Below are 21981 nucleotides of genomic sequence, written 5' to 3'. Positions count from 1 at the left end.
ATTGCAGCGTCCTCAAGACAACTGCAAAACCCATTTTCATGACAATTTGGGATGACGATATTTCAGAGGAAAACGGAGAACGGGTATCGCTTTTCGGATCAAGAGGTCAAAATCAATATCCCGCGCTTTTTTGTAGGGTTGGTTTAGATTTCCTGTCTTTCCAATACGTTCTGCAGGACGAATTTCATCAATGCGTAGCTTTTGAGTGTTTTCTTAAGGACAAGAAAGGTACTTGTTGATTTTAAAGTCAGTGGGGTCAGAGGTCAAAGTCACTGCGTAGTATTCAGTGTTTTCGTAAGGACAAGAAAGGTACTTGTTGATTTTAAAGTCAGTGGGGTCAGAGGTCAAAGTCACTGCGTAGTATTCAGTGTTTTCGTAAGGACAAGATAGGTACTTGTTGAATTTAAGGTCAGTGGGGCCAGAGGGCAAAGTCACAGCGTAGTATGAGACAGAACACAGATAGATCGTGCATTAAGCATGGCGCTCAGTGCTATCTATCCGTCACTGCAGAATATCCTCCCTCCCCTTACTGTCTACCCAGCCTGTCTTGCCTGTCCAATCACAGCCCTATCTTGTGCTAGCTTCTCTTCAACCCTTCCTCTCCTCTCTCCCCTCACTGTCTACCCACCCCATCTTGCCCGTCCAATCACAGCCCTGTCCTGTGTTCGCATCTCTTCGACACTTCCTCTATCATTTCTCTCGTGTTTGAATGTCTGAATGACCACTGCATGCAACTACCACTTCACTTCCATCCAAACAGGAGATTTTTCATCAAAAATCCTGATTCAGAAAAGAAAAGAAATGCGCATTCCATTCTTTTCGGGTGAGCATTTCAGAAATGAATTTTAGACCTGTAGAAATGTCAGTATTCCAGTATGACTGAGGGGAGAGGGGGTCACTGTCCAGACCAAGTCGTGCAGATCTCTATCTGTCTGGGAATTCATAAAACCTAGGAAAAAAGAAAATGGGCTCGTGTACTCTTCCATCAGTATCTTTAATAGATTATATTTTCTATTGCCTGCGTGTCGTAGAAGGCGACTAAGAAGGGCGTGGAGCGGGTGGCTGGAAATCTTCCCTTCCTGTTCTACTTTCCAAAAGAAGGAATATAGAGCAAAGAGCCAAGTGAGGAATTTTTCCTCTAAAAGCTCAGTCGTCTGTTCTTAACGCTACCTCGCTCACGCGGGAAATGGCGAACGTGTATAAAAAAAAAGGAAATTTCCACCAAAGAACTGGACGAGAGAGAGACGTGTGTGTTACCGATGATATATTATGGTGTTACAGTGCGTTGTGTGGTGACGGGTGTGACTGTGGCCTTGGTGACATTGTAGTTTATGGTGTTATAGTGATGGTTGTAGTAGCTGGTGAAGCCGCTAGGGGTCTCTGATAGCGGTGCTGTTAGTGTTGTTGATGGTTACAAATTCATACGTTATCGTAACAATCAATCGCAATAGTGAGGACGATAGTGGTATATATATATATATATATATATATATATATATATATATATATATATATATATATATATATATATATATATATACACACACGAACGTACACAAAAAGTTTCCCGAGATTTCCTTTAGAATAGAAATTATTTCCACATCTTGCTCGAGAGTCAACAAAGCCTTATGTGGCGAACCTTTAAATTCGGGCGTTGATTTCCCTCGGTAAATGTTGTTTGTTGGCGCTGAGCCAACAAAGACATGTGGCGCAGGTCAACAGGTTGTCGCTGGCCGTGTTGACCCAAGAGACAACAGAGCCCCACACCACCAGAACCAACATCTGGGCCACGACAGGTCGTCGTGACCACGACCACGACCATCGCCGTCGTTCGTCGTGGTCCTCTCGACAGGAGCGACGCTTGTAAGACGAAAGATTTGAGAGTTGGGCTCAAGTCGACCTCAGCACCCCGAGACTGGTTGGTAGTAGGTGAGGTTGACTCAACCCTCCTTAGCGACCCGCTGGCAGCTGCCAAGGTCATCCAGAGGACACATAAACCAACCCAGGTCCCCTGTCCTCCAATGCCCAGGTCATCTAGGAGACACTTATGGTGAGAAATCCAGGTCCCTTCCCCTCTCCATAGGCCCCGCCAACCACCACCAACCACCACCTCCTGAGTATAGAAGTACATTCACTTTGCAACGTCAAATGACACTCCGTCATCGAGGCCCAATCCCTGGACCTTTTGTGTACTACGTAGTCTTTTACGTAATTGCTCACAGGATGGGTGGGAGTTCGCCATGGATATGTTGTTCCTGCGCCAAAAATGAGAGATTAAGTCACCCATTCAAGTCGTCAGACATCATTAGGCAGCTACGTAGGTCACTGACGGGTATCCACGCCCTTTGAAGAGCAATTTTCAAGGTTGCCACAGGGGTCGTTAACATTTGGTAAGGGTTTGTGGTCACTCTTAACACTCTAGGTCATCTAGGAGTCTGGATTAGTCGCTCAGGTCACAGGGGTCAAGGACTGCTAGGTCACTCATAAATTCCCCCCCCCCCCCCCCCCCGATGCAGCTTCTCAAGACATCAGACACCCAACAGAAGACGAATTTATCCTGGGGACCCGGCAGAAAAAAGGAGGAACTCATCTTCGAGCCAATACCAAATGCTTCTCCAACCCAGGGAGCTACCAGTCGCTGTCTGGGTAACCCAAGAACCCGTAGCCGTTGCCTAGGTCACACCCAGAAGCTACTGACAGTCGGGCCCTGGGTCGCCCAGGAGCCACCACCAGTTGCCTAGGTCAGCCGGGAGTCACTAACAGCTGCCTGGATCACGACAGAGTCAGCGGAGGGCCACGACGTGTGCGTGTGTGAGGAAGGAGATTACAGTGGGCCGTCTGAGTGGCCGCCAGATGGTGGTCACGAGCCTGAGTTACGACCCACGGTGTGGGGACACGACTCCTGGCGGTGGTGGTGGTGATGGACACGACCCCTTGCTGGTGGTGGCGGCGGCGGACACGAACTTCAGGGGTGGTAATGGCCGCCGCCCATAGCGGTTGTGGTTACGGGCATACCCTTCGGTGGTAGTGGTGGTTGTGGTAGACACAACCCCTTGGGTGGCTGGTGTTTATGGTTGTGGTGGACACGACCCTTGCTGCCTGTGAGCAGCTCCGTCAGGTCTAGCTGGGCACACTGCGGCTGTATGGAGCAACGATGACCACGTCAGTTGGAGAGATGCCTGACAAGTCACATCTTTCAGTCGGTGGATGGCTGGAGCAAGATCTTCCAAAGTGCATCCTGATGATGATTCTCTCTCTCTCTCTCTCTCTCTCTCTCTCTCTCTCTCTCTCTCTCTCTCTCTCTCTCTCTCTCTCTCTCTCTCTCCAACCTCGCAGCTCCAGCACGTGAAGACGTTGGGTCCGCGACAAGGGTGGCGACAGGGGATCAAGCCGCCCTCATTAGCGGTAACACCTCGAGCGACGCGCCACCCAACCTTGACCCTCCCCTCCCCCCACCTCACCATCATCATCCCCGCTATGCGTCCCCCTCACACACTGACTGTCCGCCGTTACCACCACCTCCACCACACCGTCCAGCGACGCGACGACGCCCGGGTCCTCGAGAGCGAACAAAGGGTCACCGCCTTGATGGTCTTGGCTTCCTGTGGTTGAAGATGACGACGGCTCATTATGACAGCCAAGGCCTTCGTGGAACTGCCGAGTACGCTCGTGGTACGCGACCTCGTTCAGGGCCAGGGCTGATGTCGTCCTTCTCCTCGTCGTCCTTGGTTCACCTCACAGGTCCTGGTGCTTTGAAGGGGAGGGGGGGGGGGGGGGGGAAGCAGTGGCGTCCCCATCGCAGATGCTTGCCGGGAGGACGCGCGCATCATGGCCACCAGAGGATATAATTTGCCTCGAAGAGGAAGAGGAAAAAAAAATATCATAATCGTTTCCGAAGAAAAAACTAATTACGAAAATCAAGTCGTGTACAGAGATGGTTTGTATTTCCTTATCGTTATTCTTCCGGTTCATCAAGGGACTTGTTTTGTTTGTCTTGATTACTGTAAACATGACAAATACATTTTTTTTCAGCTTTTGTTTTTATACATTTCATCAGCGTAAGTAACCAAGCAGTAAGTCGTCTGTATATCTTAAGCTTTTGGGACAGTTGGGTACTTACTTTTTCAAAAGTTATTTCAAGTATGTTAGTTATATTACTGTAAATTGAGATCATTACCAAATATATACATAGCGGGAAACTTAGTTTATACCCTTAGGGATATTTGGTCCTCTCTGCTGTTGCCCAACCTGCAGGAGTTACGTTCTTACCTCACTTCTCCAGAATTATCTCCCACAATAGGTACATCACACCTGTATCTGCTTGGTATACCCCATGCTACTGGGATTAATGATGATGATGATGACAGACAGCTAAATGGATGATCTTTAAGATGGGAATACATATATCGCCCATTAAGGAAAGAAGCCCATTTGATTACTCCAAAAACAAAGAACATTAAGGGAGTTCACTTCTTTTAAAACTCTCTAAATCAGTAAGTGAGGCTCTGTGGAAAAGAGATACTGTTTATATTTCAAACTACATCAATGTATTGCTCGACTTCAAGATGGCATTTGTAGAGCCGAGATGAAGGACGTGTTACCCCGATGCTTTAGAACTCTTAACCTGTCGAGCACAACGGTACGATCCTAGCATTACGGCGGTATGATCCTAGTAATACGGCGGTACGATCCTAGCATTACGGCGGTACGATCTTAGCATTACGGCGGTACGGTCCTAGTATGACGGCGGTACGATCCTAGCATTACGGCGGTACGATCCTAGCATTACTGCGTTACGATCCTAGTAATACGGCGGTACGATCCTAGCATTACGGCGGTACGAGCCTAGCATTACTGCGTTACGATCCTAGTAATACGGCGGTACGATCCTAGCATTACGGCGGTACGATCCTAGCATTACGGCGGTACGAGCCAAGCATTACTGCGTTACGATCCTAGTAATACGGCGGTACGATCCTAGCATTACGGCGGTACGATCCTAGTATGATGGCGGTACGATCCTAGTATAACGGCGGTACGACCCTAGTAATACGGCGGTACGATCCTCGAGCACAGCGATACGACCTTTGAATACGTTGGCCTGACCTCAGGTCAAGGACCAGGTCATCATCACCAATTACCCCCATCTCGGCCTTAGAGAATCGTCCCGTCCCGTACCGTACCGTGCTTAAGTGATCGATAATGACGAGGTAACCTTTACTGGAGACACCCCCCCCACATCTTGTGGATTGGATCATTAACCAAACAAAGAAAATGGGGGTAAGTAAAGGCTGGTGTACTTTTTTTCTTTGCCGAACTCAACAGCCCGTTTTCTGTCGCGGCTGGCGAGACACTGACGTGCGGGTAAAAAAGAAAAAAAAAGGAAAGAAAAAAAAAGGGTAATTTTGACTGGGTTCAAAGTCTTCTCTTGGCCATGGGGTCAATTGCTTCTAAAAAGGGAATTAATTATCCAAGATTTTATAGAAAGGAAAGTAATGATAACATTCGATCGTAGAAAATAAGATATGTAACGTTATTGAGCAAGTAATAGTTAGACATCATCTATGAAAGATATTGAAATGATTGTCACATACACGTGTGTTACGTGTCGCGGGGAAGGTGAGTGTCAGAGACGCGTGTGTAACACGTTAGGGGGGGAAATAATAGTCACAGAGACTCTTTTATTTCAAGAGGACATGGAGAGAATAATAGGAATTGAGTCTTTGTGTGAGATAGAGATGGAAGTTGATTTTAATACGTAAGGGATTTGTAAGAAATCGATGTTTATTCGCCGTAGGAAAAGGAATAATAGAGTCACATTATTACTTATTATTATCATTATTATTATTGTCATTATTATTATCATTATCATCATTATTATCATTATCATTATCATTGTTATTATCCTTATCATGATTATTATTATTATTATTATCGTTATCATTATTATCATTATTACTATCATTATTATCATTATCATTATTATTATTATTATTATTATTATTATTATTATTATTATCTTTATAATTTGTTGTTATCATCATTATCATTATTATTATTTTCATTATTATTATTATTATCATTATTATTATTATCATTATTATTATTGGTATTATTATTCCTTATCATTTTTATTATTACGACTCACGTGTAGGCAAGGTCGCTCGCGGGTCCTACCACAGAGTCGAGAAAGACTTTTCTCTTTGACTTTTATATTCTCGGACGCCACAGACCGACGGACGGACAGACACTGTTTTCCTGACGCCCGCGCGACCGGGGTAGTGATGATGCGGTGAAAGACACAGCGGGTGGAACAATGACGTTGTGGGATAACGATCACACATCGCGCTTGGAGGTCAGTGAAATATATTTTTGAGCGGTGACACAAACTTCGTAGGATATGATGGGTAGAGGATGACAAGGGGAAGCCGCCGCCGCCGCTTGCGGCAGTCGGACACACAGAGTATTACGGGGAGCCGCCGCCGCCGCTTGCGCCAGTTGGACACACAGAGTATTACGGGGAGCCGCCGCCGCCGCCGCTTGCGCCAGTTGGACACGGGTTGATTGCTTTTCAAATAGAAAAAGGGGGTTGTGGGTTATCCTCTGGGTCGTCACCATCATTTTCTTTCTTCCCATCTTTTGGTGTTGGGAAGGGCAGACTTGTGGGAACGCACACACACACACACCTCTCCTGAACTGGTTCCTGTAAATTACATATTCCCGAGGCCAAGTCATGTAATGCGGGCCCTGTGCAAATAAACCCGGCGCAATCGCGGCGGTAATGCGCACCTTCGCCGCCGACCCGTGTGCAAGGAAATTACACCGGAGGTATTTGTGCTCGTGTGCCTGCCTCCCTGTATAACCAACATCCACGTAATAAGCTCCACAATCCAGGAAATGTATATCTTTTTTCCCCTCCCCCTCTCCTTCACCCTCTCCATGAGAACGTGTCATTACCGTGATAACTTCTGGTACCCAAGAAATGCCAGACCGCCCTTTTAACTCCTGTTTATCAAGAATGGTCCGCAGAAGACGTTTGCCTGTGGCCCCAGTATCGAGAACCAGGTAATGGTATGGATGCGTGCTGGGCGATGTCAACCTCGGGCTTGGGAGGGGTAGGTTCTGCTGCCTGCAGGAGGGAGGGAGGGAGCGAGCGAGCGTGTAATAAGGCAAATGTGCCGCCCTTTTAACTCCTGTTGATCAAGAATGGTCTGCAGAAGAGACGTTGCCTGTGGCCCCAGTATTGAGAACCAGGTAATGGTATGGATGCATGTTGGGCGATGTTAACCGCGGGCTGGGGAAGGGTAGGTTCTGCCGCCTACAGGAGGGAGGGAGGGATGGAGGAAGCGAGAGTGTAATAAAGCAAATGTGCCGCCGTAGTAGGAGGAAGGAGGGCTTCAGGGCAACAACATCAGCATCCATTAAGAACAACCTGGGGAGCGGAAGGTAACAATGACGAACTGGAGGGACTGCAGTAGTAGCAGCAACAGCAGCAGCAGTAGTAGTAGTAGTAGTAGTAGTAGTAGTAGTAGTGGTAGTAGTAGTAGTAGTAGTAGTAGCCCACGTTTATTCCCAGTGGTAAGTGAGACATGTTTGACATTCAGTTTGAGAAGAGCGAGAGGTGGAGATGACACATAGATGTATCCTCACTAGTGTGTTGTGTCTACGCGTCTCTGACCCGTAATCTTGTTTTTTTTTTTTGGGGGGGGGGGAGGCTGGCCGTGCAGGCTTTCTGACGCATCTTTTCAAATATAGACGAATTTGTACAAGAAAAGAAAAAAAATAAGATGGTAACTATTTTGTAATCAGAATATGTTCTTGTGATTCAGAAATTTGTTGTTTTACGGTTGTTACACTTACAAAGATGAACCATTTCTGTATAACATGATTGCGTAATTGTGACAGGTTCCTCTCTATGCATCAGCGAAGGATATTCATAAATGTAGTGCAGTAAGCTGAGCTGGAATGTGTCGTGAATGAGTTCCCAGTCGTTCAGATTCCTGTAGAGGCTCAGGCTCTCTTAGTGCAAAGGTTCACACACACACACACACACACACACACACACACACACACTCACAGACACTGCCGTACGACATGTTCCAGCATGTGACCGGCAGCAGACCCATTGGCGACCGCCGACAGCTGCGCTTTTATGCATTTTTTTTTTTTCTTTCTAAAGGCCAACAGTTTCTCCCTGTGCCAAGCTTAGTAAAACGTTTTATGTATTATCATTTTTTTTCTTTTTTCAACTACAAATATCAACTGATATGGAACAGACGTCCGGTTGTGTGAGTAAACCGCTTGTGAGGCGAGAGTTAACCCACCAGTTTACATACAAGTCATCATATCTTGCTCCAGTGTTCCACATCTGCTTCTGGCTGCGTTGATTCTTGCCACACAGTCTTATGGACAGGTTTCGTTTCGACTCTGTGTGGTGTAGGCTTTTTCCTGTGTAAAAAAAAGATTCAGCACTCTATCAAAAATCTGATGTACCCATTTTTAAGATAATTTGTAATGTTATTTTATTTTATTGTAATTGTGAATGTTTTCAGTTTTCAGTGATGGCGTGTGCAGAATTACGAAACTGGACGAGTTCGCTGATGATCCGTGAGATGGAGTTCTGTGAGTACCTTATAAGTAAACAGATCTTTCCTATGTGTACGTAGATGTGTTCATTGGTTACCGGATTGTGTTACTGAAGCATTATATCCACACAGGAACATACAGAAGTGTTTCAAATGACCGAAATTCGCCAGTTTTGTGTCAGTGTCAATGATTGTTCTATTGTTTGTTGCTCTGTTGAAGGAAAAGAAAAAAAAAAAGTGTCGAAATTAACATATCTACGACGAGGTGCCATATTGGCTTTGCCATTTGTGCATGTCGTCATTCCCTTGTGCCATTAATTGCTAGAATGTATTCCTATAAGAAAAAAAAAAAGTTAGCCTCTCTATACACTTACTATCTGAGTTAGATAAATGTATATTATTTACATTCAAATAGAAATTTGTCCTAAACCTGTGTTTGTTGATGTCGTACAGAGCACGTCTAAACAGATACAACAAAGGAATTTGATCTCCAAAGCCAAAATAAATATATATGATTTGCATAGTATATAAAAAAAAGAACAGTGAAAAGATCTTCGTTGCTGATATGCAAATTTAAGTTTGAATCTGTTTGGGATGTTTTCGTGTTGAATTAATGCTTCACTTTCATACACACTCTTCGGTGTTGATAGGCGAATGGTAAGACCAATTTTCGTTTGAATATGTATGGGACGTTTTCCTGTTGGATTAATGCTTCAGTTTCATACACTTTTAAACTGTACATGTACAATATCGTCTTCTCTAAGATGTTAACCTTATCAATATCGCCAGCGCTCCCCATATACAGCTCAGGTAAGGAACATTTTCAGATGTATTTTCTTGAAAGATGTAATCGTGTATCTTAAGATTATATATATATATATATATATATATATATATATATATATATATATATATATATATATTTTTTTTTTTTTTTTTCACCCCTTAGCCAGCGATAACAGTTTGTGATCTAAACAGTAAGGCTTACTCGGGTATCTTGAAAGTAATTAATCACCTTCCCCACCCTAATGAGGGGGGTGATAATGATGTATTGATATGTGGCTTAGGTTTGTGTGTGTGTGTGTGTGTGTGTGTGTGTGTGTGTGTTTTCATCCAACCGTTTACTTTTCACTTCATTTTGGGAATTCTTTTTGGATTATCCACTGGAAGCAAAATCATAACAACACACTGCTGAAGCGAAACGAAGACATCTGTCGTGTCTGTGGCTCCCGGAAGGCGTGGAGGAGGTCAGGAACTTAATTGTACTGGGTGCGTGTATTGTCTTGGCTTGAGGGGGGGATCTCTTACGATTATGAGGTCAAAGGTCAACTCTGCTGATCTGCTTGTTATCTTGACACTATCGGTGGCCTCACGGTGCTTCATCTGGCCGGGTATAGAGGGGGTGTGAGGCTGTTAGTGTACCATGTGCTTCCCAGTTTTTCTTATAATTTGTAGGGTATCCTCAAGCTTGGTGTATTTTGAACTTACCTCAGGCCATGCTAAGGTAAAATTGATGTGGCTTTGTCCTCTTTGTCTTCTTCATAACACACACACACACACACACACACACACACACACACACACACACAGGAAACCATTATTACCCTACCGTCACAGGCTGATAATGGCCGTCACACTGATGACACCCCCGTAACACCTGTAGGGTGCGAGAGGGGAAGCATGGTTACGTCTTAATGTAACGGGTACACACCAATCATGCAGTGAGTGAGTGTCCTCTTGCTCGACGTGAGTTTCGTTGTAGTGTGAATCCCTTGTGATGCGTGACAGTGTGCCGTATTGTCCTCCTCACACTGCCCCTTTGAGCATGGCGACGATGCCCTTGAGTATGGGCCTTGAGTAAGAAGGTACAAGCCTTTTGTGTACGATGGTGTGTGGGCCTTGCGTAGGGAAGGCACACATACATAACCCTTGAGCACGGCCTCGTGGGCCTTGAGAAGCCACGTACGGTTCTTTAAGCACGACGGTGAGAGACTTGGGGGGGGGGGGGGGGGGAAATGATCGCCTGGCCTTTAACCTGACCCGTGAAAATGCCACACGGCGTCGTATACATCCATCCCAAAGGGTCTTACCGTCGCGCTCCGAGGTTTCGTACGGCCTCCCTCCGAGGATCACCACTCCCCTAACCTCCTGACGGAGAGCAGACCGCTGTAGCTCGTAATAATCCAGACCAGACCACGCTGATCAGCTCGGGAATTAGACACTGCGTGGGATGCCAAAGGAAATTACCTGTCGCTGTCCGGGGAATCATCGTGGAAATCCTACGTGATTAATTAATGCGGAGACGGTAACAAAGGAGCGGTGATGGGCGAGTACCTGCTTCCTGTCTTCTGCGAGGACAGTGCGGTATACCCCACCCCCAAAAGCCTTGTTTTCTTTCGCACCTGTCTTGGTCATACCTGTCGCGCGGGCTGTCAGACTCGCCCACCACCCGCTAATTACAGCCGCTAAGCTCTCACGCTCCGGCCATGCCTTAATGTATTTATTATACCTCTCGCCTAATGAATTTGTTGATGTGGGTCTCGCCCGAGCCCTAATGTGCTTTTGGGAGCGACCAGCCCAGCGTACAGGATATTACCAACACGAGTTATGGATGTGTTTTTTTATGTGTGTGTGTGTGTGTGTGTGTGTGTGTGTGTGTGTGGAGGGGGGAAGTGGCTCTTTCTCTCTCTCTCCCTCAGTCCCTTTGTACGATACCCAGCGTTTCCCACGGTATTAATGCTACTTAAAAGGTAATTGACGTATGGAATAATTGACGTCGTTAATCATATGTGGTAATAACGTACTGGAAGCAGATTTGACTCCCTGTAGGTATAAGGTCATTGACGAGAGGCTCCTTCACAAGGAATTAGCGAAAAAAGGACTGTAGGTGGATCTGTCTGGGCTCGGGTGATGGTAGGGTTGGGTGGGGGTGGGAGAACAATCGTAACGAGCGTGACGTAGTTAAGTGTGAGTTGTTGGTGGAGCAGTCACCTCAGCTTGGTAATTAGACATCATTAACAGTCCCTCCCTCCGGGGATAATCGGGTGTGTGTGGGGTGGGTGGGAGCAAGCGCTGAGGGCAGGAGAGAGAGAGAGAGAGAGAGAGAGAGAGAGAGAGAGAGAGAGAGAGAGAGAGAGAGAGAGAGAGAGAGAGGAATTGAGGAAGTGGGGTATAGGCAGGTGGGTGACAGTGCCAGGTCCTTACACTACCCTTCCCTGCAGAGAAGTGTAGGGTGCCAGAACAGCCAACACCACCTCCGCCGAGGCTCTCCCTCCCCACCTCATAACCCCATGGCCGCCGCCCCTCCTCCTCACCCATGCGCCTGCCTGAACGATGCCGTCAAGTCCGGCTTGCGTATAATCTGGCTGTGATAAATCCACGACTGATGGCTGCTGAGTACGGGTCATAACTCTAGGCACATTGCGGTACGAGAGGAGCGCTCGCTCGGGTGTGATGGATGCCGGGTGAGTCAGAGAGAGAGAGAGAGAGAGAGAGAGAGAGAGAGAGAGAGAGAGAGAGAGAGAGAGAGAGAGAGGTGAACCATCTCCCCAAACTCTATGTTTTGCATCAAAAGGACACTTGACCGCCACCCACCCTCAACCCTTGCTACCCTAAGGGTTCCCATTACAGAGAATATTACAATTTTTTCTATCTTTTTTTTTTCGTACATCCAGCGAACGTTTTTGTGCTGATCTTAATTAAGTCACCGCTCCTTTCCCAGACCCGCCGCCTCCACTCCTCCTCCCTCTCCCACACTCACTGGTATCGCCCCTTTAGTTTTCCCCCTTTTAACCTCACGCCCCCTTTAACCCTTAGCACTTAACTCCCAGGGGGCACTGAGGGGCCTCGCCCTTGGTAATACATCATATAATTACGACGATATGTAATTATTTTTTTTCCTAAGGGCACCGTGAGTCTGGCGGTGATCTTTACTGCGATGGGGCAGTGTGTACACAAGGGTAGAAGAGGTTAGTTGAAGAAAGGATAGTGAGGGAGGGAGAGATGGATAGGGATGGAGAGGGGAAGGTTAGTGAGGAGGGGAAAGGTGGGAAGGGTTAACGGAAGGAAGGGTAGTTGGACGTAAGATAGAGGAAGAGGTTGAGAGAGGATAGAGGAATAAGGAATGGGAAGGACTAGAGAGAAAGAGGGAGAGAAAGAAAGAGTGGGAGAGAGGGAGGAGATGGGGATAGACTGTGGAATGGCCAACTGGCGCAGAGTTTTAGAGAGAGAGAAATGTAGAGGAAGTGGGATAGGAACTTGGCAGAAAATGGGTGGTGAAAGGGATGGAGAGAGTGGGAAGGATAGGGATAGAAGGGTGTAGAAAGGTTAGAAGAGACCGGATCGAAATGAGAGACATAGAGATGGTTAGTTGGGCGAAGCTAGTGGGAGGGAGACAGTGGCTGGTAATACCTCCCTCATCACTATAAGAGCATCGTAATACCCCCATCCCCTCACAATGAGGACATGGTAGATAATACCCCTCATCCATTCCATACTGGTTGAGGGTCACATGTTACCCGAATGGTTTTTGACCCTGAAGATAGTAAGTCATATACAAACGAAATACCATCGGTAATTTAGGGGTAATTTTGCCCCATCTGTCATTGTACTGCTGTAAGTAGTTTACAGTTTATGGCTTTGGGATGGGCCTCGCCCGTAGGTAGAGATACCTACTCCACACAGGCACACAGGACACCAACAGACCACTGGGCCCTTACGGAAACAGTCTTGCGTTATACACTCTTTAAATAACGGACGAACGCCGTCTTTTATGCATTGTTATGTTCATGTAGGTAGAGTTATACATTTGTTCGTGTTTTCGTATGTTTACTTGTATGCTCTTTATCTATGCGTGTATACGTCTTTTCCGCGATGTAAAATGACGATGAAGAATTATTCACTCATTGTAAAGATGAATGTAATAATCTATAGGTCGGGGGTGAGGTAAGGCTCATCTTCGGTCCATGTATAATGTGTGTGCTTTTTGACACACGTTCCTTTAGGGGGTATGAGGGTTTTGGTGACCCCGCCCCCCCACCTCCTCTCTCAGCCACCCGCAACCCCATCTGCCCTACGAACGAGGACAGAGGCCCCGGCCGGATCCTGAAGAAGGGGGTGCGGGAGCACCAAAAGGGGGGGAGGGAGCTCAGACCCTGAGGACCACCTTTAGAATCTGGTTTTCAACTTCCGTAGAGTTACGATGACACACACACACACACACACACACACACACACACACACACACACACACACACACACACACACACACACACACACACACACACACTGACGTAAATACACGCAACGTCCGTGATAATAATGATAATAATGATAATGATAATGATATTACGTTGCTTCCAAGAAAAGTGCGAATTTAATGTTCTCTGGTCAGAATGTTTGAGACCTCAACACTTCACATGTAGACAGTATGGGTTTTAGAATCATGTATCTACATTTTGCATCTACATGTCTGTGGAATATGGTGTATACATATGTACACTATGCTATGCTCTTTTGTTTGAGAGAATGATGAATGATAAATTCAGTTTCCAATGAAGTTTGTGGTCGGCTAAACGAGGAATGCGTACAATGATCAGCCTCCACACATTGTCTCGTCCTGTCCTCCCATGTCCTCGTTACACTCACCGAGTATTGGCGCATTAGATCCATCGACGGTCCAGTGTCATTAGGGCGTCATTGTGGAGAGATAGATAGATAGATAGATAGATAGATAGATAGATAGATAGATAGAGAGAGAGAGAGAGAGAGAGAGAGAGAGAGAGAGAGAGAGAGAGAGAGAGAGAGAGAGAGTATGGATTCACAAAGATACTACTGTCTCCTGCCTCAGATCGACGACACTTTACGTGCACTGGAGTATTCTCACCACCATCTTCGTCTTCCCCTCCACCTCAACAGCTTTTGCATTGAGAGCCGTCACTCTAAGGGCAGGATACGTCCTCCCCGATTTGCATGGCTCATCGGTAGCCGGCAGTGAACTACTTTTGATAACACGTTGCCTCCAACCAGTTGAGCTGAGACCACTTGGGGCATAACTCAAGGTCGCATACTGACCGCACCCAGTCGACCCCCAAGACCCTGTCATTTCTCATCGTGAGGGTTAGTTGATATTCCTCATAGCCTAGCACTAGATTATAGGCTCTACGAGGAACGTTGAGTGGGGGCCTTCTAGAGTAATAAAGCAATCCCGTGCTGCGCACGGATTGAATCAACCTTTTTCCCGTGGTTCATCTCCGTTAATGATTAGCATTTTGCAAGAAATGTGTCCGTATAATTCAGTCTTTTTTTTTCCCCCATCAAGAACATTTGCATGGATGGTTTATCCTGGCAGAACGTTGGTTTGATGATGTGTTCTTTTTTACTGCAAATTTCAGGTGTGGATTTTGTCGATCAGCTTGGCATAATATGTTTTACCCGGTAGCGCTGATTGTCAGGAGCTCTTTATATAACGTCAGGAACCACTGCTGACAGGTGGTCAGTTTCAGCTGGCTAGAACTCGTAACAGAGAGATTCTTCCAGCCGGTAGGTAAGGGGAGTCAATGTGCTGACACCCTCCACAGGTGGACGCTAGAAGAGCTGACACCTTCAACAGGTGGACACCAGGAGAGCTGACAGTCTCAACAGGTGGAAACCAGAAGAGCTGACACCCTTTACAGGTGGACGCCAGAAGAGCTGACACCCTCCACAGGTGGACGCCAAGAAGAGCTGACACCCTCCACTGATGGACAGCCAGAAGAGCTGACACCCTCCACAGGTGGACGCCAAGAAGAGCTGACACCCTCCACAGATGGACGCCAGAAGAGCTGACTCCCTCCACAGGTGGACGCCAAGAAGAGCTGACACCCCCCCACAGGTGGACGCCAGAAGAGCTGACACCCTCCACAGGTGGACGCCAAGAAGAGCTGACACCCTCCACAGGTGGACGCCAAGAAGAGCTGACACCCTCCACAGGTGGACGCCAGAAGAGATGGCGAGACGCATCATACGGTCCATCCTAGTAATCTCCTGACTGCAACAGGTGGTCGCTCCTGATGGTGGACGCAACTACCAACCCGACAGTCGTAACAGGACGGAGGAGAGAGAGAGAGAGAGAGAGAGAGAGAGAGAGAGAGAGAGAGAGAGAGAGAGAGAGAGAGAGAGAGAGTCATGATGTAGTGGTTGGTCGACGATGCGACCCGAGAATATCCCCACCGGCCCGTGTTCGAGTCCTGGCTAGGGCTGCCCAGGCGTCTCTCAAACAGCCGCAGCTTGTTCATCCATCACTATGGATACGGTTGGTCGATGGACAGATACCTAGTCTAATCTCCTCTCTCTCTCTCTCTCTCTCTCTCTCTCTCTCTCTCTCTCTCTCTCTCTCTCTCTCTCTCTCTCTCTCCTGGTAGCAGCAGGTGTGGTAGGCAGCCAGCGACCAGGAAGGCGGTATGATACCGGTACCTAACCAGTTTGCTTGGGTACCGGGCGTGTCAAGTGACAGCGGTGCAGTGCAGAGGAGACTTCCAGAAGCTCAATTAGGAGGATAGAATACTTTTTCCAACCAACCCCTCAACTGTCCGGGCTACTTGTGTGTCATAGACTTTATGGGGTTCGAATCTCTCCCTCTCTATTCCAAAGAATGGATTGAGGAGACTTCCAGAAGCTCAATTAGGAGGATAGAATACTCTTTCCAGCCAAACCCCCTTAAGAACGCGGCTACCTTGAAAACCCCAGTAACGTGCTATAGACACGAGAACATAATCGAACGGCGACGTAAGCACGCATATTTGTGGCATTTTATTATGCATGGAGCGGAGCTGTTCCCGCCGCTACCGGATCCAGAATCATCGTATTTAATATCATCATCCCATTAACGTAGATTTAAAACGCTTACGACCCTAATAAACACGGGGGAGGGGCTGCTGGGGCCCCTCCGACTCTCAGACGTAGAGGTCGGGAGGTAATTACTGTAGCTTAGACCCCCCTCCTTCCTCCTCGGGCGACGTCGAATCCCGCTCTTTATCAGGGGTAATAGGCGGGAGGCTGGCGCTATGAGAGTATTTGCATGCAGCAAAGCCGACGGGTAATGATGCGTGTGGGGCAGGGGTAATTGTGGTAGCCGGGCGGCAAGGCTCTGTTTTTGATTGTGCTCCGTGTTGCTGCTAACGAGACGGGAGGGATCCCCTCACCGTAGTGTCTTTTTTTTTATATAGACTTTGGCAAGTGAGGGGCGAGATGGGATCCTATGTGGCTTCTTTTCATACACTGGTAAGCTTTTTTTTTTCTCTCTCTCTACGCTGCTAAGTTTTCTTACCCTACGCTGCCTAAGCTTTCTTTTCTTACACTGCTAAGCTTTCTAGCCCTACACTGCTAAGTTTTCTTTCCCGAGACTGATAAGCTTTCTTTCCTTACGCTAGAAAGCTTTGGAGCTCTTTAACTTCTCGCGTCTTTCATAACAGGTGCTACCTGCACCTTGTTGAAAAAGGGGAGGTCTTACACACACTCTCTCTCTCTCTCTCTCTCTCTCTCTAACCTGTTTTTTTTTATCTCATGCTTCATCAAGGCCTGACTAAATGTATTCATATCTTCGTTCTCTTAAGCGTAAATTCTAATCTTTGCGTAACTTCATCTCCTTACCCTTGCTGTGACCAGGTTATCTTCCAGGAGAGTGTAGACAATAATATAACGTAAGCCGTTTGTTATACCAGTACCATAGATTACACTGAACTTGTCGTGCTTTTGACGTTACCGTTCGACGAGCTAGGCATTCCCGAAGGGCTCGGATGAGGATACAAGGGGCGGCGGTAGATACGGTGAGACCGACCTCCGGCTTGTGGGTGGCGTGGTCGTCAGTGACCCAAATGGCAAAGACGCGACATCATCCTAGTAGACCCCCTTCAGATCCAAGAGGAGGAGAGCAGCTCCCCGGTGTCATTAGATCGCCGGTAGACGGTTTGAGGCTGGGCCCTCCAGCGTTCCACCTTGTGGGTGCATCCCCACTCACTGGAATCTCTCTCTCTCTCTCTCTCTCTCTCTCTCTCTCTCTCTCTCTCTCTCTCTCTCTCTCTCTCTCTCTCTCTCTCTCTCTCTCTCTCTCTCTCCTCCCACAAATTCGGGTGGCCCGTGCAATTAACCTTGGCTAATAGCCCGTAATCTGATCAAGTGCTGTTGAGAAGTCGACGACGCCCTATGGGCGAGGGAATGTTCTTATTTACGACGCTCACGACACCGACTGCCATCTGGCGGGGATAACCTGAAGCTCAAGCGCTGAAAGACGTGATCCATCAAAATTTCGATTAACCCCTCTCCTCTCCCCATCTCCCCCGCCCCCCGGTTGCAGAAGGCGGCGTTTATCAGGGATTCCGGTGGTCATTTTCGGTGCTTGGCTCGCGGGTCATGATTAGAATTTAGAGTAATTGGCTAGGTTAATAGAATTTCTAGCGGAGGAGAGTTAAGACCGCGGCACCGCCACGGTCTGGGAGATGATGACGATGTATTAACGGGCTGGGGTTGGGGTGAACACGCTTAGAATTATTTTCAGCCAGTTGACACCACCACCACGAACCCCTCTCTCTCCCGCCATTAAGATTTTTTTTCCTCTAACCTTACCACACTTTTCGGACCCTGGTTCCCTTCTTCACCCTCTCTGTTTTATCTTACCCTCCCCTCTCTGTCTCTTGACGTCTTTCTTTTTCATTAGCTCCCCACTACTTGTTGCCCATCATCTCCTCTCTGTCCTCTGCTTCATATCCTCATTTCCCCATCTTCATCCCCAGCTCTCATACCCCCTTTTGATCTCCTTTCCACCCCTACTTTCCTTGTGTCCTTAACAGACGTCCCCACTCGGGGCGTCGCCCCCCAACGTCCTCGTCCGTCACAAATAGCAACGACCATTCTCTCTCTCTCTCTCTCTCTCTCTCTCTCTCTCTCTCTCTCTCTCTCTCTCTCTCTCTCGATGTCACCGAGGCCCGGCTGGATCCGTCCACAGCTCAGGCGATAACGGCACTCCCGATGGAGACGGACGGATGGAGCAGACTCTGCGACAGTTATGATGGTCGCTGGCAGGTTGCGTCGCGACACGGAGAGGATCTCGTCTGTCTTGTGGCTACGTCGAGGTCCTGTCTCATCTGTGAGGGTTAATGATGCGATCCGTCATCAGCCCCTGTCTTAAATTGCTGGTGAGGATTTCATCACGGCAGAGAAGATGAAAAGTTCGGAGACGATGCAGAGGTTTCAAAACAGGTGCTCAGATCTATCATTTCCCTGTACGGTATTAGGCCCTAACTGCTTGCTAGGTACCTCATATCACTTAAAGTGAGAGCAGTGTTGAAGCTGCAGAACCTGTTCTCCAAAGCACCATCAGGATGGGTGCACTTGCAAAGGGATCGACTCCTAATCGCTGTCTTGGTCCCCCTCTTCAAAAGGCAGATTTTTTTTCATTCTTAGATCAATCTCCTTTTCTCCTTTCTTCTCATTTTCTTTAGCCGTTTTGTTATGTTTCATTTTTAGGTCTGGCTTCGGTTAGGACTTGTGTGTGTGTGTGTGTGTGTGTGTGTGTGTGTGTGTGTGTGTGTGTGTGTGTGAGGCTTTCAAATTACAAAAGGTCTGTTAGAGTCAGGGTGTAAGAGATTTATGACAAAGACAATCGCGTCTTTTGTCATGGTGATCTGGACATTTAGTCGAGTTATACCCAACTGATAAAGGTATCAAGTCATTTTCAAAACGCTGATCGTTGTATATGTAAATGTTTAATGTCTTGAGTTTGGACGTTACAATCCTTGAACACAACAGCCACAGTCCATAGAGTCAGTGGAATATCTTGTTAGAGTTTCTCATGTATTACTATCTGTATGCTTGATATTTTTTCCCCTACCCAGAATTATACCATTAAATCTTATCAGCAAACTGGGTCGTCATTCATATCGTCTAGGGACAGACAGACACCCGTCTGGGACAACTTCTTGCGTCCACAGTTTGTCGTCTGGTCGCCTGGTGAAAGCTTTTAACTGTGTCACACGATAAGTCCGCCAGTTGACTGACGATATCATGTCAGATCAGTCAGGTGTGTGATGGCGTCTGTATTGTAAACTCGTCGACCGATTAACGACACAGCATTTTTTCCTCCTTTTCATCCCAGGTGTGCAGGTAAGTCTCGTTAAGCCCGGCAGACGAGAGTTCTGAACTCCCTTAAATGTAACCTGGTCGACCTTCTTTGCTCTACCTTCATGATGACCCCGCCTCCGTCAGTTCTGTGATTCTGTCTTCAAGAACTGGTCGCCCACCTCGCCATACCCCTCACAAGACCCAGCTCTCTAAGATCTCCCGATATGATTCTAAGCCCTTCCATCACCCGTCTCGCGTTACTGGGACCACGCAAATCACATTCTGACGAGGAAAGAAAAAAAAATAGTATCTTGTTTGCATTTTCCTCCCCCGGAAGGCCTTTGCTTTACCCCTGGTGTGACAGCTCGCACGCCAGCGACCGATGGACAGAGGGGTTCCACTCTCCCTCACTCACTCCCTCCTGTCCCTCCCTCCTCTCTCAAACTAAACATTTGTACAAGGCTCCCCGGCCTCTCCAGATGCCTTATCTTCTGGAGGCTTCCGGTGCCCTATTTGGGCATCCCATTATCCCGAATCCGATAAATGGGATAATGGGAGAGGGAGGTAGAGGGAGGGAGAGAGAGCCGATGGAGTGGTGGCTTCCTTCTCATCACGGGTGGGTCCTGGGCTTGGGCATATGTACCCGCCCATGGTCAATACCAGCTCCTCCCGGGGCACTCCGCCCTAGACGCGGCCCACGGGACCCAGCGGCTGATCATTACCCACGACGGCGCGGAATTACCGGTGTCCTGTTTTTATCGTCGCCCGGATCAGTGTTCTCGTCCTGTATTTCGTGGACACATTAGGGATGATTGTAGCGTCGGGGCTGAGGGGGCGTTTGCAGAGGGACATCTGTAGCGGTGGGCAGTGACTGGACGCTGGTGGCAATAACCATGTCATAGGCACTTGGTAATCACTAGCTTATACTGTAGATTTATTCTTTTTTTTTCGTATCATTTACAAAGTTTATTCATTTATTCATTTATCTTTTTTTTACGGGGAGGGGTTTATTCTTTTGTAGTGGGTGTATTCTGATGTCGTGGACTTTGTTGTGTGAAATCGCATCGCGTGACGTGACTGTGTTGTGGAATATTTGAAGTGTGAATTCATTTATTGGTTGTGTCGTCTCACCATCCGTGAGTCATACAACCGTGTAATTTTTTTTTATAGTTTTTATACATAATCGAGAGAGAGAGAGAGAGAGAGAGAGAGAGAGAGAGAGAGAGAGAGAGAGAGAGAGGCACAGACAGTGGAAGGCCCCTGAGGAGGTTGGTAGGGTAGGTGAGCGGGCAGGCGTGGGTTGGCACAAGACAGTGGAAGGTCCAGCAAGAAGGGGACTCCCGAAGGCGTCTCCCTCACGTGGCCAAGTGGTAATCAACGGGGACCCCAGGTAAGGCTGGCTGGCGGGTGTCAAACTCTTCCCCGTGCCATTCCCCTACACCCTCGCCAGTGGGACTGATCGTCGTTCCTCCTCCTCCTCCTCCTCCTCCTCCTTAAGCCTCTCGATCGGTTAGGTCCTCGCGTTCTGCAAACGTGCCGATGCTTCAGGGCCGATAATTTTTATCGATGCCATTATCCGAATCATTCCCCCCTGTAATATGGCGAAAATCGGACGGAGCCCTGCGTTCGCCACGTCGTAAAAAGACGGGAATCGGAGACGGACGCCGATTGGTCCAGAGCCCAGCAGCGGCGGCGGTATCGTCACTCCGATTGGCCAGATGCTTATCGTAATTCCCTTGTTCGAGAATGGGAAACCTGAGGACCGATAAGAAGGAGGTCCTTAGTCGTCATTGCCGTTTGAAGGATGCCGGAGAGGGAGGGAGTACCGTGGTGGTTCTGCCTTACCCATAGCACCTCGGGGCAGCCTTGGAGGAAGGAGCTAGGTTCCCCCCCAGGAGTACATTTTGCCCGTGGAGGATTACCCCGTCCACTTGGCGGAGACACACCCCGACCTTGATGTCATCGGGCGATATGGATGACAGATCACGGAGATAAAGAAGATAAGAGGGAGAGCAAGGTGGAGAGGGATGGGGGGCAGTAGTTCGTGCGGAGTTTCATTTGTGTTTGATGATCTTTGCCTCTTTTACTGTTATCACGTCTGGACGCAGCACCTTACGTATTCCTGGTCGATGTGATCATAGCACAGGTTACGGGAAAGTCTGAACTACGGGTGCGTGTTGACTTTCATAATGGACCTTTACACACTTCATTTTCGTTTATGTCTCGAGGGACATTTGTTTTGTTTCTATTAAAAGGCCATTTCTCTGCTGGAACCAGTGTCTTGCACACTTGATTCTGTCTG

The 21981-nt window shown here is 47.7% G+C and overlaps 1 protein-coding gene across 5 annotated transcripts in view; it reads left to right on the top strand.

The window, feature by feature from the left end:
• Git (ARF GTPase-activating protein GIT1) overlaps positions 1-21981 on the top strand; it is a 626665-nt gene that overhangs the window by 316228 nt on the left and 288456 nt on the right. For all 5 annotated transcript variants that reach the window (XM_071686451.1, XM_071686450.1, XM_071686447.1 and 2 more), the window contains exon 3: positions 8553-8622. The gene's annotated coding sequence lies outside the window, so the exon portion shown is untranslated. The remainder of the gene's footprint in view (positions 1-8552; positions 8623-21981) is intronic.

The sequence above is a fragment of the Panulirus ornatus genome, chromosome 42 (genome assembly GCF_036320965.1).
Source record: "Panulirus ornatus isolate Po-2019 chromosome 42, ASM3632096v1, whole genome shotgun sequence".
NCBI classification, from domain to species: Eukaryota; Metazoa; Arthropoda; class Malacostraca; order Decapoda; family Palinuridae; genus Panulirus; species Panulirus ornatus.
The sequence above is the reverse complement of the archived record's forward strand: the minus strand, read 5'-3'. Positions and strand labels throughout refer to the sequence as shown.